The sequence below is a fragment of the Lithobates pipiens genome, unplaced genomic scaffold (genome assembly GCF_037356315.1).
Source record: "Lithobates pipiens isolate NorthernLeopardFrog02 unplaced genomic scaffold, aLitPip1_a1.2 Scaffold_3, whole genome shotgun sequence".
Classification (NCBI taxonomy): Eukaryota; Metazoa; Chordata; class Amphibia; order Anura; family Ranidae; genus Lithobates; species Lithobates pipiens.
In genome coordinates, this window is record NW_027507790.1 from 325,671 (window position 1) to 348,421 (window position 22,751).

Here is a 22,751-nt window from a genome sequence, read left to right on the forward strand (position 1 = left end):
TGAACAACAATGGAACTGAATCTCTCATTGGGAAGCAGTTATCAAGAGGATTCAGAAACCTATTCAATTCAATTCAATTTAGAGAGTATTTTCACGTTAAAAGCATAATCCATTAAAAATGACTATATAACCATTTCTTCTACAGCAACTATTTTAAGCTGTGTGCATTATGCATTATTTTTTAAGTACCGGTATATTTTGGATATTTCAGTACAAATTAAACAATTACAGAAAAGCCCATTTATGGCAGAGGATATTAATCTCATATGTAAAATATTATCTTGTATATTATATAATACAATTATATCAGCTTACATTTCGTTATATGATTAAAATGTCAATGGCTTGACATTAAAAAGCTGTTAAATTCACTAACATAAAATACTAAATTATTTTTTTTTAACAGTAAAGATGGTACTTGAATCACAGAAAGTTTATGATTATTGTCTATAAGTAGTAAAATTAAGTTTACCTGAAAATATGTAGATGTTCTTGCTTCTCAGAAGATGTATAGATGTGTTCTGTTTCTCCTTATGATGAGGAAGATATACAAAAAAAAAAACAAAGAATAGACTTAGCAGGGTCTCAGCTATCTCCTTCCCTATCCTAGTCAGAAATCTTCACACTGGAGAAGGCACTTCTCCAGTCTCAGTGTAGTCATCACTGAGAATCTTTCCATTATCCAAGCCTTATATTCTATGGACAAAACAATGCACCTGTCTGGCCCTACCCCTTTAACATACTGAGGTAAGCATGATGCCACAATCTATATCACAGAATCCCCCGAATTAACTAATTGGCATTATCCATCACCTGCTGCAGTATAATTGACAAAGTTCTACCATTGTGAAGCATGATGTTCTTGATGGCTCCAATCTACATATTACAGGTGTATTGTCTAATACAGACAGTGGTAAGTGGAAAGCAAACTCTACAGTTTCTGCCATGGCCATTCACGACTTCTCTAAGAGGTGTTAATGAGTTTCATTTCTGTCTAAAAAGAACAATAACTAATAGTAATCAGATATGAAGCCAATTTAGTAACAATTAGTTGTTAAGTTTATACACAAATCTGACTGCGTAACAGACGAATTGACTACACATAAAAAGGAAAAGTAGAGACTAGAGTGTTTATTTTGTGTATTGTGGAGTAAGTAAATGTAATACAGTCATACAATTATTATTTAAGAATTCTAGTTGTAGCATACTAGATAAAGGAGTCCATACTAGAAAGGTTCTGAATCTATAAGGGCTTGTTCACACATACGTCTGGGGTAGGGGTGGTGAAAACAGGTGGTTGGGTTGTGGTTTTATTTCCCCCCAACTGCCCACCTAAACTATATCATGCAGCAGCTCAATGCTGCACACATGCTGCAAAGCTATGCTTCACAGCTGCTGAAAAACTCAAATGGCATTTCACTTTTTAACATGGTATTGCTGCTGAACTTGATCCATTCAAGTGAATGGGGCCACAACCACCTTGCAAGTGGTTGCAGCACAGTGGGTCAATATTCTGAGGGTTAAATCAGAGAGTGAGTAGGCGATTGGTTGCCTCCTCGCCACTTGTCAAACGCCCTCCGATAAGCAATCCACCACAGATATATTTGAATAGTGTAAGTCAGCAGAGCTTCATCTCATTAACTAGGTTAAGGGAAAGTTCCCTTGAAAAGTGAATAGCCTATTTGCCTTTAGTAAATCAAACCCCGCGCAAAGAGCCCTTTCACAGTAATGCACTGTTAAAGTAAACTTTTTATGAAAGAAACATGGAGGCTGCCATTAATGGCCTCATAAAATGTGTTTTGCCTTACCTATTTACATCGTTTTTAAGGTTGAATAAAGACACCAATCCATCCAGTTCAACCTCTGTGGGCCTTGCTCTTTCCAGTATGCAGCATGTGAAAGTTGAAAAATAATATGGCAGTCTCAATGTTTCTTTTGATCTGGCAATTCAAAAAGGATTAAAGCCAAAGCATACACAGGACAGCCAGAACATTTTTAGAAAAGGAAGTCAGCAGTGGCAACCTACAAATTTCTCTCATGATAGACTTCCTTTAAATTATCTTTTAAAATGGCCCTTTTGAATGTGAAAAAAATAAATATATGAATATATTTGTGCCAATAAAAGTTAATTTGCATTTCGCATTTACATTTTATCAGAATTATGTGTCCTTTTATATTTAAGCGTTAAAGCAATAGCTATGAAATCTATTTATTTTATTTGAAACTAATGCTAAGGCCTAATTTGAAGTAAACCTGTCATGGGAGAAATAAAGCAATTGTCATTACAGACTTCTAAAATGTGTTGCCTGGCTCTCCTGCCGACCCACTGGCTGAGTTCCTAATCTAGAAAAAATACCCAGGTCTGGAAAATTAGAGACATGTCAAATATCCTTAATTGCATACTTTTTCTAGGACAGTGTCTCAAAGAAATGAAGGAAATGATCAGCATGACAGCAAGGCCACTAGCATAGTCAGAAGAAGAGATCATCAGTGATAGCCTCCAGTCTTCTCTCATGAAAAATTTCCTTTATATCTCATATGCATTAAAGGACAACTGTGCTTGAATATTTCACCTCTCTAATCCACTCCACCACTGTCCCTGGACTTACCTGACTTACCTGCACTAAAAGCCCCCTTTATAAAAGGCATATCATTGCAATGTTTACTACACCTTACCAACCGATCAGTGTCCACTATACCTCTCTGCCAAACCTTCCACTGGCTTCTGCTCACCCAACAAAAAAAATAAAAATACTAACAACAACATAAAGCCAAGCCGTTCTCTTCGATTGTAAGCTCTTACAAATGGGGCCCTTTGATCATTTTTGTATTGAATTGTATTGTAACTGTGCTGTCTCCATGCACTGTTGATGCTTTATAAATCTTGTATAATAATAATAATTAGGGATGAGCACAATGTTCGAGATGAAAGTAAATTTGACTCGAACATTGAGTGTTCGCAGAATTTAGAACATTATGGGACATTCGCCGGAAATTTGAGTGGCTGCTGATTGGCTAAAGCATGCACCTGACCTGCATGCTTTGGTCAATCACAGTGAGCTCTACTGTGAGAGCCATGATTGGCCAAAGGCAGGGTCTGGTCTAAGTCCACACCCCACACTATGTAAGGCTGCTTACACGGTGGCCGTACATAGTGTATTGATAGAGAGCAGCAAAATTACATTTGTAAAGGAAAAAATGTAATTTAAAACTGCTTGCGGCTGTAATGTAGTGCTGGATCTTGGCAATATATATACAAATCATTGAAAAAAACAGCGTGAGTTTCCCTCCAGTCCATTACCAAGCCCTTTGGGTCTGGTATGGATATTAAGGGGAACGACATGCCAAAATAAAATGGCGTGGGGGCCCCATAAAATCCACACTAGACCCTTATCTAAGCACGCAACCTGGGATGCCGCATGCCCTCAACATGGGGAGGGTGCTTTAAGGCCTCTTCCCCACAACCCTTGCATGTTGATGGGGACAGGGACCTCTTCCCCACAACCCTTGCCCGGTGGTTGTGGGGGTCTGTGAGTGAGGGGGCTTATCGGAATTTGGAAGCCCCCTTTAACAAGGGGCCCCCAGATCCCAGCCTCCCCTATGGGAATGGGTATGGGGTATATTGTACCCCTACACATTCACCCAAAAAGTATCAAAACATAAAAATGACAGGAGACAGTTTTGGACAATTCCTTTATTTAACAAAAAGTGTCCCACAATGTCCATTCATCTTCAATCACAGTGCAGATGGTCCAGAGGGAAAAAAGCAAAAGCGTAAAAACTCCAACTCCATGGGATGCGTCCCACCAACTGAAGCTTTTTCAAGATGACAGCTGTTATATAGCTGAGGGCGGGGCCACCCAGTGATGTAAACATGTGACCCCACCCCCTGACATCACGTGATGTCAGATGGGGGCTGGGTCACCCAGTTACCTTGCCTGGTGGCCCCACCCTTGTCTATATACAGCTGTGAAAAGTTTTTCAGGTTTTTTTTCTCTGGACTGTCAGTGCTGTGACTGAAGATGAATGGACATTGCAGGACACTTTTTTACTGTAAATTTTTACTTTTTTTACACTTTTTTGGTGAATGAGTAGGGGTACAATGTACCCGATACCCATTCACATAGGGGAAGGCCAGACTCTGATAAGCCCCCCACCTGCAGACCCCCACAACCACTGGGCAAAGGTTGTGGGAAAGAGGCCCTTGCCCCCATCAACATGGGGACAAGGTGTTTTGGGGGACCCCAGGTTGAGAGCATGTGGCCTGGTACGGCTCAGGAGGGAGGGGGCACTCTCCCGTCCCCCCTCTTTTCCTGCGGCCTGCCAGGTTGCATGCTCAGATAAGGGTCAGGTATGGATTTTGGGGGACTCCACACCATTTTTTTAAATTGTGGTGTGGGGTTTCAGCTTAATATTCATTCCAGACTCAAAGGGCCTGGTAATGGACTGGGGGGGGGACCCACGCCTTTTTTTTCAATTATTTTTATCTATGTTGCCAGGATTCGACAATACATTACAGCCGTGAGCAGTTTTAAATGACATTTTCTCCTTTAGAAATGTAATTTTGCTGTGGTACTGTTATGAACATGGGTAGTATGCGCTACTTTACAGGCAGACTAAGGAGACCCCCCCAGGCACTGCTCCTGAAAAAGCGGCGGGCTTTAAAACATTTTTTGCATTGATACATGTCCCCAGGGGTAGTACTCGGGTCCCCAAACACTTTTTATGGCAATACCTTGCATATAAGCCTTTAAAATTATCACTTTTGATTTTTCACGTTAGCGTCCCATAGACTTTAACGGTGTTTGCACAAATTGTTTTCCTGTTCGCGTGTTCTGCTGCAAACCAAACCGGGGGGTGTTCGGCTCATCCCTAATAATAATAATAATACACCTATGACAAAAATTTCTCTTTGGCACCTGTGCATTGAATCATCTTAGACTTGTAAGAGGCCATCCCATGGAGCTCCTTTCTTGGAACAGCTACATACCAGGCTCTGGGGCTCAGTGCTCAGGCACCATGGCGCTAAAGAAGAAGAGTTAAGAAAAGCTGCCCATAAACTAGAAGAATTTTGTTTGAAAACTTTTGATTCTTCCACAATCAGAAATATTCAGATATCTCCAAATCAAAAATGTTTATACTCCTCTTCTCAATTTAAATGTAAACTTACATAATATTTCTCAATTTGTGAGATTTTGTCTCAAGGAACCACATGCTAAAAGTCGTATTACATCATTGTATACACAATTAAGATTTAATTCTAATACTGTTATACCTAAATATGTGGCCAAGTGGGAAAAAGATTTGGATTGTACGATCGATTCTAGGTCTTGGTCCAACATATGGTCTTTCACAAAATCTTCCTCTATAAATATATTGGCGTCTGAATCATCATATAAAGTTCTCACACGCTGGTATTTGGTTCCTGCGAGAATCGCCAAATTCTCGACAGACTGGCCTCTGCTTTTGTGGCTGTCCAGAAAAGGGTACCTATATACATACCTGGTGGCATTGCTCAATTGTACAATCATTTTGGAAAAAGATCTTTCTGATAATTACAACATTTTTTGATCGTCCAATTTTTCCAGACCCAATTATAGCTCTCCTTAATTTAAAACCAGCCTTTCTGAATCAGAAACAATTCAAATTAGTTCTTACACTCCTGATAGCCGCAAAGCAGACTATAGCCAATGCGTGGAAAACAGACGTGGTGAATATTGCAGAAACCAAACGTAGAATGAATCAATCTTTCCTCCATGCTAAAATGGACGCTATAGATAAAAACCAGATGACAAAGTTTGATATCATATGGAAACCCTGGATTAAATATTATACGTCAGATAATATTGATAACCGAGTTTTATTGTTATGGTGATTAAGATTTTTTATAGAATTACAACATTAGCTGATATATAAAACCGCCTCCAGAGAATTATTCCCTCCCCTTCCCCTCCTATATACCTTTTATGTTCCTCCCTTACTATATAATACTTACTATAAACATACTTTAGAAGTTATGGTCAAAACTTTAAAATCATATATTTTCTTTTAGACATATTTATATTTTCTTGGGATTAAAATGTTTAAAACTCAGCTATAAGAATGTTTTCAAATTCTAAAATATATAAGGCCATTTATTGTCATTCCCACGAGAATATCTTGAAATTATTCTTTGCTTTATATCATCCGTACTTCAATATATCTTTTTATTTCTGGTATCAAATAATTTGTCTTATATTCTGTACATGTAATTTATTTTAACATAAAATAAAAACTTTTGAACGAGAAAACTTTTGATTCAGGAAAGGTCTTTCAATTGAGTGGGTTAAAATTTAAATTTGTTTTTGACCATATTGAAAATTCAAAGGAGCAGAATGGAAAACTTCTCAAACAAACTCATTTCTTGCAGTGAATGTAGTTTTCATTCAGTACATTACATTCATTACAAAAATAAAGCAAAATAAATAAAATTTGTAAGAATTTTTTAACAAAATGCATCAAATCATTGAATGTACTGATGAGAATTTTTATGCCAATGTTCTTTTGAAAATGTATTGGTGTATGGCCAGCTTAAGATACTGGGTGGGTGGTTAAAGAAGTTTAGTATTAAATTGCAATTGACCTGTACGCAGGGGCGTTCACACTCTACCCTCACATCAGCAGGGAGAATGGCTCCCTGTGCCAGTCTCCTTTTAGAAACTGAAGACATGAAATCAGTGGTGAAAGGACCACTTTTTAGTACTGTTTCACAGCTGTTACCTACTGGTTTAAACAGTATTTTCACAAATTTCAGGTCAGCTTCACACTGAGGTTGTTTTCAGGCATTTTAGTGCTAGAAATCGCCTCTAAATAACGCCTGAAAACCGCCTCCTATTAATTTCAGTGTAACTTTTCACACTGGGGCGGTGCAATTGTGGGGCGTTAGGAAAAGTTCTGCAAGCTGCATCTTTGGTACACCCTGCCCATTAAAATTAATAATTTTAAGTGGGGGTTCCTTAGCATCAGAAATCTATTTCAAGGGTTACTCCTTGATAGAAAAGTGAGAAATGCTGCCACACACACTGCAATTTTCATGCAATTCCAAGCAACTTCAAATTGTAAATAATTACTCTCCAAAGCGTCTAAAAAACGTCAGAAGTGCCACAACACTGGCACGTTTAACCCCTTGTTTGGCTGCTGGGGGGGTTAAAAGCGCCCTGCTAGCGGCCGAAAAGCACCTCTTAGCCCTTGTACACACGGATGGAGAATCTGTCGGAATGTGTCCTATCGGACCGTTTTGTCGGATAATCCGACTGTGTGTGGTTTGCATCGGACTGTTTCCATCGGAATATCCGTCGGACCAAATTTTCCAACTTGCTGGAAATATTTTCCGACAAACTGCTCCGATCGGACATACTCCGATCATGTGTAGCCTACTCCGACGGACAAAGTGCCACGCATGCTCAGATCAAATTCCTAGACCAAATCTATTGGCTATACGCCTGAACGTAGTCCCGTCGTAACAAAATAACGTCATCACGTTATGTACAATCGGATTTTTCGACAACTTTGTCCGACTGTGTATATGCAACAGTTTCGGACAAAATCCGTTGGACAAAATCCGTCAGACAAAATCGAATGGATTTGGTTGTCAGAATGTCCGACCGTGTGTACAAGGGCTAAAACAGCGCTAAAGCGCCACTAAAACGAGCAGCGCTTTACCGCGAGCATGGCCACGGCTCAGTGTGAGCTGGCCTCACTGTCAACAACCCTGAGAGGATAAAGCTACCTTTTTTGCATCTTTCTCACAATCTTCTTTAATAATACTGTATGTAAGGACCGTATACTCCTCTACTATGAGCCACATAACTCTTTGTTTTGTAGAAGCCACCTTTTTAAAACATGTCTGCTTTGATCAAAAGTTGCCCATGTTTTTACAATGCAAATTTAGCACAGGATGCAATAGGGTTGATTTACTAAAGGCAAATCCACTTTGCACTACAAGTGCACTTGGTAGTGCAGTCGCTGTAGATCTAAGGGGAAGATCTGAAATTAGGGGAAGCTCTGATGATTTTATCATCCAATCATGTACAAGCAAAAATGTTTTTTTTTTTTTTTTCCTTGCATGTCCACCTCAGATCTACAGCAATTGCACTTCCAAGTGCACTTGCAGCGCACTTGTAGTGCAAAGTGGATTTGCCTTTAGTAAATAAACCCCTATGTTATATAGTTGCATAGTTAGTCAGGTTGAAAAAAGACACAAGTCCATCTGTAATTCAACCAATAAAAGGGAAGAAAAAAATAAAATAGAAAAAAAAATGGACTGCAACAATCAGGAGATTACCAGAGATTCATATAGAGATTAGTAAGACAATGAGCACCTCCAACTATAGGAAGCACTTGTTGCCCGCATAGAGATTTTTCACCTTTGATTGTTCCCTTTCCTGTATACAAAAGACATTGCACAGCTCAACATATGTCAATCTCATTTGCATGTTGGTTGGGCAAGATAGAAGATAACAGCTGGCCTGTGCTAGTTCTGGAGGTGAGGATCACCCATTTCCTAATTGTTGCGCTCTCTCTGATATATGTCTTTGGGGTTGCTTCACTAAAGACAAATGGGCTGCTCGCTTTACAAGGGAATTTTCACTTATCATAGTGAATGTGATAAAAAAATAACTTTGCAAAGAATACCCAGTCCCATGCAAGAAAAATAAAAATAAGTATTTTTGCTTGCACTCGATTGGATGATGGAAGTCAGCAAAGCTTCCCTCCTTTACTAAGCAAAGGGAAAACTCTCTGGCAAAGTGAACAGACTTTTTGCCCTTAGTTAATCAACCGACTTAGGTCTTTACAATCTAGGCAAAATGGCCTACTTTCCTTTCCCCCAGACTACACCTTCTCTACTTTTAATACTTAACACCTGTAACTCCTGTTTGTTGAGGAGTCAATAGCATGTGACCACTGGAGCATAGGAATTGTTTCAGGGTTAAAGGTCAAACTGACCCTTTTATTGTCTCAAAGGAACGATAACCTTTTAGTGGTAACACTAAGCTTTTAGGCGTTAACCTACATATTGTTAGATAATTAGCGATGTCCCATATGTTAAAAGGGCTAATGATAAAGTGCTTTATTATACACATTTGTAGCTGTATATGATAGGAACCATTGATATAAGGATTTATCAGATTGGTGACACACATACAAAAAAAGGAGCTATCTGAAAGTATCACACTATCTCTTTCAGCGTGAGTGAAACTATGTCGATCTTTTTGAAGAAGAGCTGAGTATTACTGGCCGGAAACACTGTAATCTTTTAAGTGATATAGGACATTTGGTTTAGCACTGCACTATACAGTTGACAAGGGTAATGATGAATTATAATGAATTAATAAAAACTGGCTATATTATTAAAGAGGAAGTAAACCCTGATGAGTTTACTTCCTCTTTCATTCCCTGCAAAGGTAAAGCATAGTAGCCCATTATGTGTCACTTATCTGACACAGGAGCCAGCAAAGTCACCGCTGTCACCTGTAGGCGCATCCAACTCCCTCGCATGCGTCGTAGACAGCAGTGCCTGTCTTTCGGCAAATATCTCCTAAACTGTGTAGGTTTAGGAGATATTTCTTGGACCTACAGGTAAGCCTTAATCTAGGCTTACCTGTAGGTCAAAGTTGGTTGTAAGGGTTCACAACCACTTTAAAGGATTCTTGCCTTGCCATTTGACTTCTGCCTGAAATCATCTCTTCTACGTTCCTATGTTTCTGCCTTCTGTTTTTGTCTTTGTTTGTCATCAGCTCTTTTCCTTCTATTTCATAAATGTTTCTTTTTATAAGGTCTTTTCCTTTTTCTTTACCACATACATGGTAGATGTGAGTAAGATCGCTTATATATCTTATTATATATTATATGGCTTTTTGCTTATATTTCATTTATCTATCTATCTATCTATCTATCTATCTATCTATCTATCTATCTATCTATCTATCTATCTATATCTATATATATATATATATATATAGATATATAACACATCCAACGCAATAGTATTACTTAGCCAGGTATGTAGCTGTTCCAAGAAAGGAGCTCCATGGGATGGCCTCTTACAAGTCTAAGCCTTTGTACACACGGTCGGACATTCCGATGGACAATGTCCTATAGGACCGTGTTGTCGGATAATCCGACAGTCTGTGGGCTCCATCGGACTGTTTCGGTCAGAGTATCCGACAGAACAAGTTTTCTAGCTGGGCTATAAAATTTTCCGACAACATGATCTGATCGGACTTTGTCTGATCATGTGTAGAGAATTCCGATTGGACAAAGTGCCACGCATGCTCAGATCAAATTCCTAGACCAAAGCTATTGGCTACTAGCCTGAACGTAGTCCCATCCTAACGAAATAATGTCATCACGTTAAGTACGATTGGATTTTCTGACAACTTTGTCCGACTGTGTGTATGCAACAGTTTCGGACAAAATCCGATGGATTTGGTTGTCAGAATGTCCGACCATGTGTACAAGGGCTAAGATGATTCAATGCATAGGTACCAAAGACATATTTTTGTCATAGGTGTATAATTATTATTAGGGATGAGCCGAACACCCCCCAGTTTTGTTTGCAGCAGAACATGCAAACAGGCAAACAATTTGTGCGAACATGCAAACACCGTTAAAGTCTATGGGACACTAATGTGAAAAATCAAAAGTGATCATTTTAAAGGTAAGGTTTTATAATCGTGCTTTACATTAGTCAACTTCGGTTCTTTGACAGTGATCATCTCTCTCTACTGTTTTTGGTGTGTTTGATTGCGCTCAGCCGTGCAGATATATTTAATGCATTGTTCAATGCTTTGTTATGTTTTTATACTGTATATTGTATCTATATTAGAACTCTGTTAGTAATATTATCTGCTATGGGACAGCACGCCAACACAGTGAACCAGTTCTATTCTGACTTTACTAAGTATATATTAATACTATGTCATTCTTTCAGAGGTCTTAATCCCTTTGGCTCTCTGTTTTTTCATGCTGCCCATTTTCCTGTGCACATTTGGTTTCCACTTTAGTCTGATTAGATATGGGAGGAGTTTCTGGGGGTTGTCTATCCCCTATTTGGTTTCCTATTTCACTATAAATATTTTCAGTCTGAGTATGGTCACCAGCTATGATTAAGCATCTATATTGATGTGAAACGCGTTAGTTGTCTGTACCTTTCATCCCCATGATGTAAGAGATTTTGGACCTTTTACCATCTTTTTGCCACGAATAAAAGGTGTTATTTGGAGTGCGGCCGTTCAGCTGTTTTCTTCTATTTTCTAAAGGATTCATGCACTTTTGGAAAATAAAACTCAGCGGGGGTTATTTACGAAAGGCCAATCCACTTTGCATTGCAAGTGCACTTGGAAGTGCAGTTGCTCTAAATCTAAGGGGTAGATCTGAAATGAGGGGAAGCTCTGCTGATTTTATCATCCAATCATGTGCAAGCTAAAATGCTGTTTTTTATTTTCCTTGCATGTCCCCCTTGGATCTACAGTGACTTTACTTTCAAGTGCACTTGCAGTGCAAAGTGGATTTGCCTTTAGTAAATAACCCCCAATATGTCCCATTCTGCCTCTTATGCAATCTAGTAAATACAATGGTGCATGAAACTAAAATAGGCTATATATAGGTACCCCATCCATAATTAACATAGTCAAATAATAGAATAAACATGTTTACTGGTACCAGAGAAGGACGGTGAGACAAAATTGAATAAAAATTATGTTTATTACAAAGATAGTTAAAAAAACACATTCATAAAAACATGAAATGAGTGCTTATCTGGCTAATACAGGCCATACAATTGAAGCTGCAAAAAATGTTTTTGCTATATATTGCTAGAGGTCGATTCTAGGACCTCTAGCAAAATATAGCAAAGAAATATTGTTGCAGCTTCGACTGTATGGCCTGTATTAGCCAAATAAGCACTCATTTCATGTTTTTATGAATGTGTTTTTTTAAACTACCGTATCTTTGTAATAAATATCATTTATATTCAATTTTGTCTCACCGTCCTTCTCTGGTACCAGAAAAGTCTGCAAGGTTTTTATTCTATTGTAGTAAATAAAATGTCAGACCTCAAATACAGATTTTATTAGGTATACATTTACAGAAATATTCAATGTCTTGCAGTGTGCTAGAGCCTCTGCAAAAAATTAGCAAGTGCAGGTGATAGGGCTTAATGGAAAATTCATCTCCTTGTCACTCACTGTTATGTACCTTCTCTGTGATTTTTGACCACTCTGTTCCCCTGTTGGTCCTGGTAGTCCTATAAAATCCTGTCCTGGGTGGTGTCAGAACTTAAACAGGTTTACTAGCCTCCCTAACAAACAGCACAGTGTTTGGGCCCGGTGATTGAGCTCTCGGGCCTGAGCATTTCATTTTTGAAGGAGAGGGAACATGCTCCCCTCCACCTGGAAGGACCTGGAGATCTCCAAAAAATGAGGCGACAGAAGAGCGCAGTATAAGAAGTGGATGGTGGGGTGTTTTAATAGAACCTGTTAATTTTCCCTGAATTGGCAAGATGACAAAATTGTTTAAAACTATCGTATCACAGTATGCTCAGGCACAATAAGGTTGCCAAAATATATTTGTTTTAGAAGATCTTTCCATCAACACGTATCCTCAGATTTCCCAGCATGTGCACTGGGCACTTATGACCATTTGAAAAGTTTGGTAACAAACCTTACTTGTTTACTGAAGTGAGGCCATAACCTCCAGAACTGCCTGGATTCTGATAGTTTTAGTATCTCATGCCTGTGGGTACCTGTACATGATGGTCATGCGTTCCTTCATGATCTAATTAAACATTCATAAATTTAAGTCGTTTTTCTTTTTTCTTTTTTGCCTGGGTGAAAACTGTTTGGATTGTTTTTAAATGGATGTGTGGGTCTCTAAATACTCTAATTTATAAATTATTACTTAAAAAAGTTATTACAGAAAATAGTAAAAAAGGTAGACAATGATTTCTCCTCCGTTATTGTACATAATCTAAGCAAATAAGCAAACTTGAATAGTGTATCAAAAAGCCAAGCTTGGACTTTTGCAAGTGAAGATCTTCAAGGTATTATAATAAAACTGTCTCCCATCTACGTACTTAATTTTTTTCAGTTCATTTTCACTAATGTGCAATATTAATCACTTGACCTCCGAAACATTTACCCCCCCCCCCTCACGACCAGGCCATTTTTTGCGACACGGCACTGTGTTGCTGTAACTAACAATTGCGCGGTCATATAACACTGTACCCAAATAATATTTATGTTCTTTTTTTCCCCACAAATACAGCTTTCTTTTGGAGGTATTTGATCACCTTTGTGTTTTTTTTTTGCTTTTGTTTTTTTTGCGCTATAAACAAAAAATGCTGACAATTTTGAAAAAATAAAATAAAAGCATATCCAATAAAAATATATAAAAAATCTAATTTCTTCATAAATTTTGGCCAAAATGTATTCTGCTACATGTCTTTGGTAAAAACAAAATCCCAGTAAGTCTAAATTGATTGGTTTGCACAAAAGTTATAGCATCTACAAACTATATTTTTATTTATTTATTTTCTAGTAATAGCGGTGATCAGCATCTTTTTTTGGGACTGCAATATTGCGGCAGACATTCTGACACTTATGCTGCGTATGGGCTCCGGCAGACTTTTTTTTCCCAAAAGTCTGGCAGACTTAGAAAGTAGTTTTGACTCAAAAACTGTCCGCCGGACTCGTCCGGCCATGAGTGTGCTAGTCCGTCGTACTTTTGAAATGAACAGACTTTCCCACACACTGAGGAAAGTCCATTCATTTTGAACGCGGCTCCAGGTAACCGGGACTAGTGAAGGAAGTCAATTCCGGCGGCGAGATTGACACGTCGCTGGCCCTGTCACCTGGTATAGACTTAAAGGGGAAGCCCTACATCGAAAAAACGGTGTGGGGGTCCCCCCAAAGTCCATATCAGACCCTTATCCGAGCACGCAGCCCAGCCGGTCAGGAAAGGGGGTGGGAAGAGCTGCCCAGCCCCCCCCCCAAAGCACCTTGTCCCCATGTTGATGAGGACAAGGGCCTCTTCCCGACAACCCTGGCCGTTGGTTGTCGGGGTCTGCTGGTGGGGGGCTTATCGGAATCCAGGAGCCCCCTTTAATAAGGGGGCCCCAGATACCGGCCCCCACCCTATGTGAATGAGTATGGGGTACAATGTACCCATACCCATTCACCTGTGAAAAAATGTAAATAAAACACAACACACAAGGGTTAAAAATAATTTATTGCACAGCTCCGGGGGTCTTCTTCCGTCTTCGGGGGTCTTCTTGCCGGACTCCTCCGCTATCTTCTGCTAGCTCTTTTTGTACCGGAGGAGCCCGGCTTTCTTCTTCGTCGCCGCCCGGGGGTCTTCTTCTGACTTCGGGGGTCTTGTCCCCCTCTTCAGTCCTTCTTGCTGGGCCTCTGCTTTCTTCCTTTAGCTCTTTTACTAGAGGTGGCCCTGTCTTCTGTCGCCGCCGCCGCCTCTTCTTCTGACTTCGGGGGTCTTGTCCCCATCTTTGGTTCTTCTTGCCGGGCCTCCACGCCTTCTTACAGCTCTTTTACAAGTGGCCCGGTCTTCTATCGCTGTGGCCGCCTTCTCTTCTTCTTGATCTTCTTCCTTGAGATGTTGACTTGTCGCTCTCTCTGGCCGCAATGACAGGTACGCGGTGTGCAGCGACTTATATAGGGTCATCGCTGGGTGATGTCCCCACCCATTACGATGTCACAGTCCCAGCATCCGGTCGTGCGTGGGCAGGTCCGCTCATTCGGAAAGTCCGGCAGACTTTTCAGCGGTTTGTCCGCCAGACTAAGTCCGCCGGATAGTCTGATCGTGTGTACGCAGCATTACTGACATTTTTTACACTTTTTGGAAACCAGTGACACTAATACAGTGATCAGTGCTAAAAATATGCTCTGCCACTGTACTACTGACACTGGTTACATAGTTGGTGAGGTTGAAAAAAGACACAAGTCCATCAGGTCCAACCTATGTGTGTGATTATACGTCAGTATTACATTGTATATCCCTGTATGTTGCAGACGTTCAGGTGCTTAGCTAATAGTTTTTTTAAACTATCGATGCTCCACTGCCTGTGGAAGGGAATTCCACATCCTTGCCACTCTTAGGCCGCGTACACACGCGCGGACTGTTTGCCCAACCTTGTTCGGCAAACAGTTTGTCAAACAGTCCGCTCAAAATTTGCATGAGCGGACTTGCACACACACGAGCGGACTGTTTGACGAACAAGGTTGGGCAAACAGTTCGCTCAACTTTTGAAATGAACGGACTCGCCCACGTAAGGAGGAGGCAAATCCGCCCATTTCGAGCGCGTGTACAGGTAGGCGGGGCCCGCGAAGGAGACGTCGCGGGCTCCGCCGCCTGGAATGGGCTTAAAGGGGAACCCCAACGCCGAAAAAAATCGGCGTGGGGGTTCCCCCCAAGTCCACACCAGACCCTTGTCCGAGCACGCTACCCGGCCGGCCAGGAAAGGGGGGCGAGCGAGCGCGCCCCCCCTCCTGAGCCGTACCAGGCCGCGTGCCCTCAACATGGGGGGGTGCCTTGGGGAAGGGGGGGGCCGCGCGGCCCCCCCACCCCAAAGCACCTTGTCCCCATGTTGATGAGGACAAGGGCCTCTTCCCGACAACCCTGGCCGTTGGTTGTCGGGGTCTGCGGGCGGGGGGCTTATCGGAATCCGGGAGCCCCCTTTAAGAAGGGGGCCCCCGGATACCGGCCCCCCACCCTATGTGAATGAGTATGGGGTACAATGTACCCCTACCCATTCACCTGTGAAATAAAGTACAAATAAAAACACAACACAGGGGGAAAAAATATTTTATTGCACAGCCGGGGGTCTTCCGTCTTCGGGGGTCTTCTCGCCGGACTCCTCCGCTATGTGTGTGTAGCTCTTTTGCCAGCGGAGGAGTCCGGCTTTCTTCCTCCCCGCCGCCGGCCTCTTCTCCCGACTTCAGGGGTCTTGTCCCCCTCTTCGGTTCTTCTGCCGGGCCACCGCGCCTGGTCCGGTGGCCCGGTCTTCTGTCGCCGTCTTCCGTTCTTCTGTCGCCGCCTTCGGTTCTTCTGCCGGGCCACCGCGCCTTCTTGTAGCTCTTTTACAGGCGGTGGCCCGGTCTTCTGTCGCCGTCGCCGCCTTCCGTTCGTGTTCTTCTTCTTGTTCTTCTTGTTCTTCTCCAAGCGATGTTGACACGTCGCTCCCTCCGGCCGGAATGCCAGAGCCGCCCTGCGCTGTGACTTATATAGTGACAATGGGGCGGGGTCACATGGTATATGTCACATGGGTTGATGTCACATGGTGACCCCGCCCCCTTACGATGTCATAGTCCCCATGTGACATCAACCCATGTGACCAACCCATGTGACATATACCATGTGACCCCGCCCCATTGTCACTATATAAGTGACCGCACAGCGCGTCCCCGGCATTCCGGCCGGAGAGCTCGTCGAGTCAACATCTCCAGGAGAAGAACAAGAAGAACAAGAAGAAGAACGGAAGGCGGCGACGGCGACAGAAGACCGGGCCACCGCCTGTAAAAGAGCTACAAGAAGGCGCGGTGGCCCGGCAGAAGAACCGAAGGCGGCGACAGAAGAACGGAAGACGGCGACAGAAGACCGGGCCACCGGACCAGGCGCGGTGGCCCGGCAGAAGAACCGAAGAGGGGGACAAGACCCCTGAAGTCGGGAGAAGAGGCCGGCGGCGGGGAGGAAGAAAGCCGGACTCCTCCGCTGGCAAAAGAGCTACACACACATAGCGGAGGAGTCCGGCGAGAAGACCCCCGAAGACGGAAGACCCCCGGCTGTGCAATAAAATATTTTTTCCCCCTGTGTTGTGTTTTTATTTGTACTTTATTTCACAGGTGAATGGGTAGGGGTACATTGTACCCCATACTCATTCACATAGGGTGGGGGGCCGGTATCCGGGGGCCCCCTTCTTAAAGGGGGCTCCCGGATTCCGATAAGCCCCCCGCCCGCAGACCCCGACAACCAACGGCCAGGGTTGTCGGGAAGAGGCCCTTGTCCTCATCAACATGGGGACAAGGTGCTTTGGGGTGGGGGGGCCGCGCGGCCCCCCCTTCCCCAAGGCACCCCCCCATGTTGAGGGCACGCGGCCTGGTACGGCTCAGGAGGGGGGGCGCGCTCGCTCGCCCCCCTTTCCTGGCCGGCCGGGTAGCGTGCTCGGACAAGGGTCTGGTGTGGACTTGGGGGGAACCCCCACGCCGATTTTTTTCGGCGTTGGGGTTCCCCTTTAAGCCCATTCCAGGCGGCGGAGCCCGCGACGTCTCCTTCGCGGGCCCCGCCTACCTGTACACGCGCTCGAAATGGGCGGACTTTCCGAGCGGGAACAGTCCGCTCATTTCGAAAGTACAGCGGACAAGCCCACACACGGGCGGACTGTTCGCTCAAACACAGTTTCAGCGGACAGTTTTTCGGAATTTCCGAAAGACTTTGTCCGTCCAACTGTCCGCTGAAACTGTCCGCTGAAAGCCCACACACGAGCGGACTGTCCGCCCAAACACTGTTCAGCGGACAAGGTTGGGCGAACAGTCCGCCCGTGTGTACGCGGCCTTACAGTAAAGACCCTCTACGTCAGTGGTCATCAACCCTGTCCTCAGGGCCCACTAACAGGCCAAGTTTGCAAGATAACTGAAATACATCACAGGTGATATCATTTGCTGCTCAGTGATTGCATTATTGTAGTCTGCATCTCCCCAAGGTAATACATAAAACCTGGCCTGTTAGTGGGCCCTGAGGACAGGGTTGATGACCACTGCTCTATGTAGTTTAAGGTTAAACCTCTTTTCTTCTAATTTTAATGAGTGGACACGTGTCTTGTTAAACTCCCTTCCACAAAAAAGTTTTAACCCTATTGTGGAGTCACCAGCATGGTATTTGTATATTGAAATCATATCCCCTCTCAAGCGTCTCTTCTCCAGAGAGAATACGTTCAGTGCTCGCAACTTTTCTTCATAACTAATATCCTCCAGACTCTTTATTATTAGCTTTGTTGCCCTTCTTTGTACTCGCTCCATTTTAAGTACATCCTTCCTGAGGACTGGTGCCCAGAACTGGACAGCATACTCCAGGTGCGGCTGGACCAGAGTCTGGTAGAGTGGGAGAATTATCGCTTTATCCCTGGAGTTAATCCCTTTTTTAATGCATGCCAATATTCTCTTTGCTTTGTTAGCAGCAGCTTGGCATTGCATGCCATTGCTGAGCCTATCATCTCCATCCAGATTTCCCTAGTGTATGGATTGCATTCATATTTTTGCCACCCACATGCATTATTTTACATTTTCTTACATTAAACCTCATTTGCTATGTAGTTGCCCACCCAATTAATTTGTTCAGATCTTCTTGCAAGTTTTCCACATCCTGCGGAGAAGTTGATCATCTTCTGTACTATGTCTGCAGTCTCTGATCATCTCCTGTATCATGTCTGCAGTCTCTGATCATCTCTTGCATCATGTCTGTGACTCTCTCACTCTGCGGAAGGAGCTCCAGAGCCCCCTCCACATAAGAGTTTGCAATTTAAATGCAGGTTTGTACTCTGTGATGTAAAGGGGAATGCAGTGGACTCTGATATAAAGGTAATCTTTGGTCACCAGAGCTCCCCCCCTCCCTTACACCAAAGTTTGCAGGTTGCCCCTTAGATCATGATCCGCAGCATTCCCCTTTATATCAGAGTTCCCTTGCACTGCAAGGGGGAATCCTGTAGGCTCTGATATATGGGGGAACTCTGTGCTGGCTGGGTTATATTAACCTGACCTTCATGTCAAAGGAAAATATGCGTGTTATATATAATATATGTAATATATATATTTGATTAAAGAAGAATTGGTTAGAGAAAATTCTATAAACAGTGAATTCATAGTTCATAGAATTTAAAACTCTTAATATATGCAATTGATACAGTTAATTTTTATGGCTTGAATTATTTTTCCCATTATGGATGTGAATGGGGCCTCACAAAACCTAGAGCCGCCTCTGCCCAGGCCCTATATACTTAGAACAGCAGTATACAGGCGGTGCAAACAAGACAGGGACTGTTTAGATTTGTTGTGTTAAGTTGAATCTGTTTGTAATTTTCAACTGGTACATTTTTAAAGTGTAGCTCAATCTCCTACAACTGACTGCAAGCTCTATTTAAAACGAGCAAGATAGTTAGCTATATAGGTGGATATAGCGGTGTATACTGCGTTCAGAGCACGCAGACAGCACGCATAATCTCCTAACACTAACTGAAAGCTCTATTTAAAACGAGCAAGATAGTTAGCTATATAGGTGGATATAGCGGTGTATACTGCATTCAGAGCACGCAGACAGCACGCACAATCTTCTAACACTGACTGAAAGCTCTATTTAAAACGAGCAAGATAGTTAGCTATATAGATGGATATATCGGTGTATACTGTGTTCAGAGCACGCAGACAGCACGCATAATCTCCTAACACTGACTGAAAGCTCTATTTAAAACGAGCAAGATAGTTAGCTATATAGGTGGATATAGCGGTGTATACTGCGTTTAGAGCACGCAGACAGCACGCACAATCTCCTAACACTGACTGAAAGCTCTATTTAAAACGAGCAAGATAGTTAGCTATATAGGTGGATATAGCGGTGTATACTGCGTTCAGAGCACGCAGACAGCACGCATAATCTCCTAACACTGACTGACAGCTCTATTTAAAACGAGCAACATAGTTAGCTATATAGGTGGATATAGCGGTGTATACTGCGTTCAGAGCACGCAGACAGCACGCATAATCTCCTAACACTGACTGAAAGCTCTATTATAAAAGATAGATATATCGCTAGCTATATAGGTGAATATAGCGGTGTATACTGCAGTCAGGGCACGCAGACAACAACCACTACAGAAGAGCAAGAACGAAAAATCGACCGATAACGATCGGTGTATACTGTGTTGAAGGTACACAGAACACCCACTAACTGCTACAGACGCCAACACACTACACAAGGCCACCGCGCTGGCGGCCTTATATAGTGTGGGGCGTGTACTACACAGCCTGAGCTATGATTGGCCACAGGCATCCTGCCTGTGGCCATTCATGGCTCTCCTCGCTGCCAGCGCTGTGATTGGCCAAGCATGTGGGGTCACAGTGCATGCTTGGCCAATCATGAGCCAGCAATGCACTGCGCCATCGTAGTGCATTGTAGGGCGTGAGCGCCACACGAATTTGGCGCGAACAGCCCATAACGTTCGGAATACGCCGAACGGGTGAACAGCCGATGTTCGAGTCGAACGTATGTTCGACTCGAACACGAAGCTCATCCCTAGCTGGGAGTGTGTAGTGAGTATGCTCTCAGCACAGAAACATTGGCCACCCAGTGACACATATGTGTGGCATGTGGGCATTAAATTCCACCCTTTTGCTGCTGCACATATGGTGGCAATGTGTTAAGTATTGCACTAAATTTATTGTGAAAAAAATTAAATAAAAGTATTGCATATTTTCTCATGCACATTGGTGCTCATGGCCCTCTGTTGCCTATGGCTAGCCTTTAATTAAATGAATTTAGGTACACCTGTGCCTAGAATAAATATTCTTAACAAACAGTAAAATAAATTTGAACCAAGCCATTCGTGGGCAATTCTTATTGCCTGATACCCAGACATGCAGTTCTGGGTGCTGGGCAGCTGATTTAAAAAAGTGGCTCCTAATTTTTTTAGCTTGCTCCTAGTTTCTAAGCAAATTTGTCAAGCCCTGTGTTAGATAATCATGTGGGATATGGTAAAGTGTAGGCTGTTTGTACAGGTTAGCCAGACAAGTGAGTATACAATAGCATTCTCTTTGTACACAACCATTTTAGCAAGGTCACACTTTGACACGTTAATACTAGACAATACAACACCATTGTTTACCTTAGACACAGCAGGAAGTGAAGGAAAGGGCCTGTTTTGGGTGCTTTAAAATACATTTCCTCACAATTTATTTATCTAATGTTATAAATATAGAGATGAATGAGGGCTTGCTATAAATATTTTTACAACTTCTTCAGGATAAGAAAACAGATTAGTGTGGATGATCTGGGCACAGGTTTGACAGGTTTTCTTTAAATATATGTTACACCAGGGCTCAACAAAACCTAGGCGCCAGGTGGCAATGGTGACTGGAAATCGCATCTTGGCGCTAGGGCTACACCACAAAAGGGGTCTGGATTCCTTCCATGTGGCCCCACCGTGGATGCGTGGACTAAGGTGGGGCTGGCCGATAATTGAGGCCACGGCTTTGTGTCCTGCTGGAGCGAGATTCACGATCCTTTGTGTGAACTGGAACCCTCCTCTGGTGGGCTTCAACATCTTCTTCCAAGATTGACAGCTTGGGTTGAAGTTGTGGGCTTCATCGGTCTCCTTTTCCTTATTGCCGTTGAGTGGACAGGGAGTGCTTACCTGTCAGTGCCGCCTGCCAGTACCACCTATAAGTTCCACCTGTCAGTGCTGACTATCAGTGCCACCTCATCAGTGCTACCTCATCAGTGCCCATCAGCACAGCCTCATCAGTGCCACTCATCAGCGCAGCCTATCAGCGATTTTCAGCGCAGCCTAATCAGTGCCCATCAGTGTCACCCATCAGTGCTCATCAGTGCCTATAAGCACCGCTTCATCAGTGCCACCTCATCAGTGCCCACCAGTGCAGCCTCAGCAGTGCCACCTATTAGTACAACCTCAGCAATGCCCATCAGTGCTCATTAGTGCAGCCTCATCAGCGCATATCAGTGAAGGAGAAAAATTACTTATTTGCAAAATCTTATAACAAACAAAAACATTTTTTTTTTTCTTTTTTTACATTTTCGTTTTTTCTTATTGCCCGACCTCCCGGACATGCAGTTCTGGGCAGCTGATTTAGCTGGCTCCTAGATTCTAAGCAAACTTGTCAAGCCCTGTGTTATATAATCATAGGGAATATGGTAAAAAGAGTGTAGGCTGTGTGTACAGGTTAGCCAGACAGGTGAATATAGCATTCTCTTTGTACACAAACATTTTAGCAAGGTCACACTTTGACACGTTAATACTAGACAATACAACACCAATTTTTACTTTAGACACAAGGAAGTGAAAGGAAAGGGCCTGTGTTGGGAACTTTAAAATTAATTCCTTCACAATTGTTATAGATATAGAGATGAATGAGGGCTTGTTATACAGTGCTTTGAAAAAAAATATTCATACCCCTTGAAATTTTCCATATTTTGTTGCTTTACAACCAAAAACATGAATGTATTTTATCTGGATTTTATGTGATAGACCAACACAAAGTGGAACATCGTGAAGTGGAAGGAAAATGATAAATGGTTTTCAAATAGTTTTACAAATAAATATGTGAAAAGTGTGGTGTGCATTTGTATTCAGCCCTCTTTACTCTGATACCCCCAACTAAAATCTAGTGGAATCAATTGTCTTCAGAAGTCACCTAATTAGTAAATAGAGTCCACCTGTGTGTAATTTAATCTCAATATAAATACTGTTGTTCTGTGAAGCCCTCAGAGGATTGTTAGAGAGCCTTAGTGAACAAACAGCATCATGAAGGCCAAGGGACACACCAGACAGGCCAGGGATAAAGTTGTGGAGAAGTTTAAAGCATGGTTAGGTTATAAAAAATATCCCAAGCTTTGAACATTTCACAGAGGACTGTTCAATCCATCATCAAAAAATGGAAAAGAGTAGGGCACAACTGCAAACCTACCAAGACATG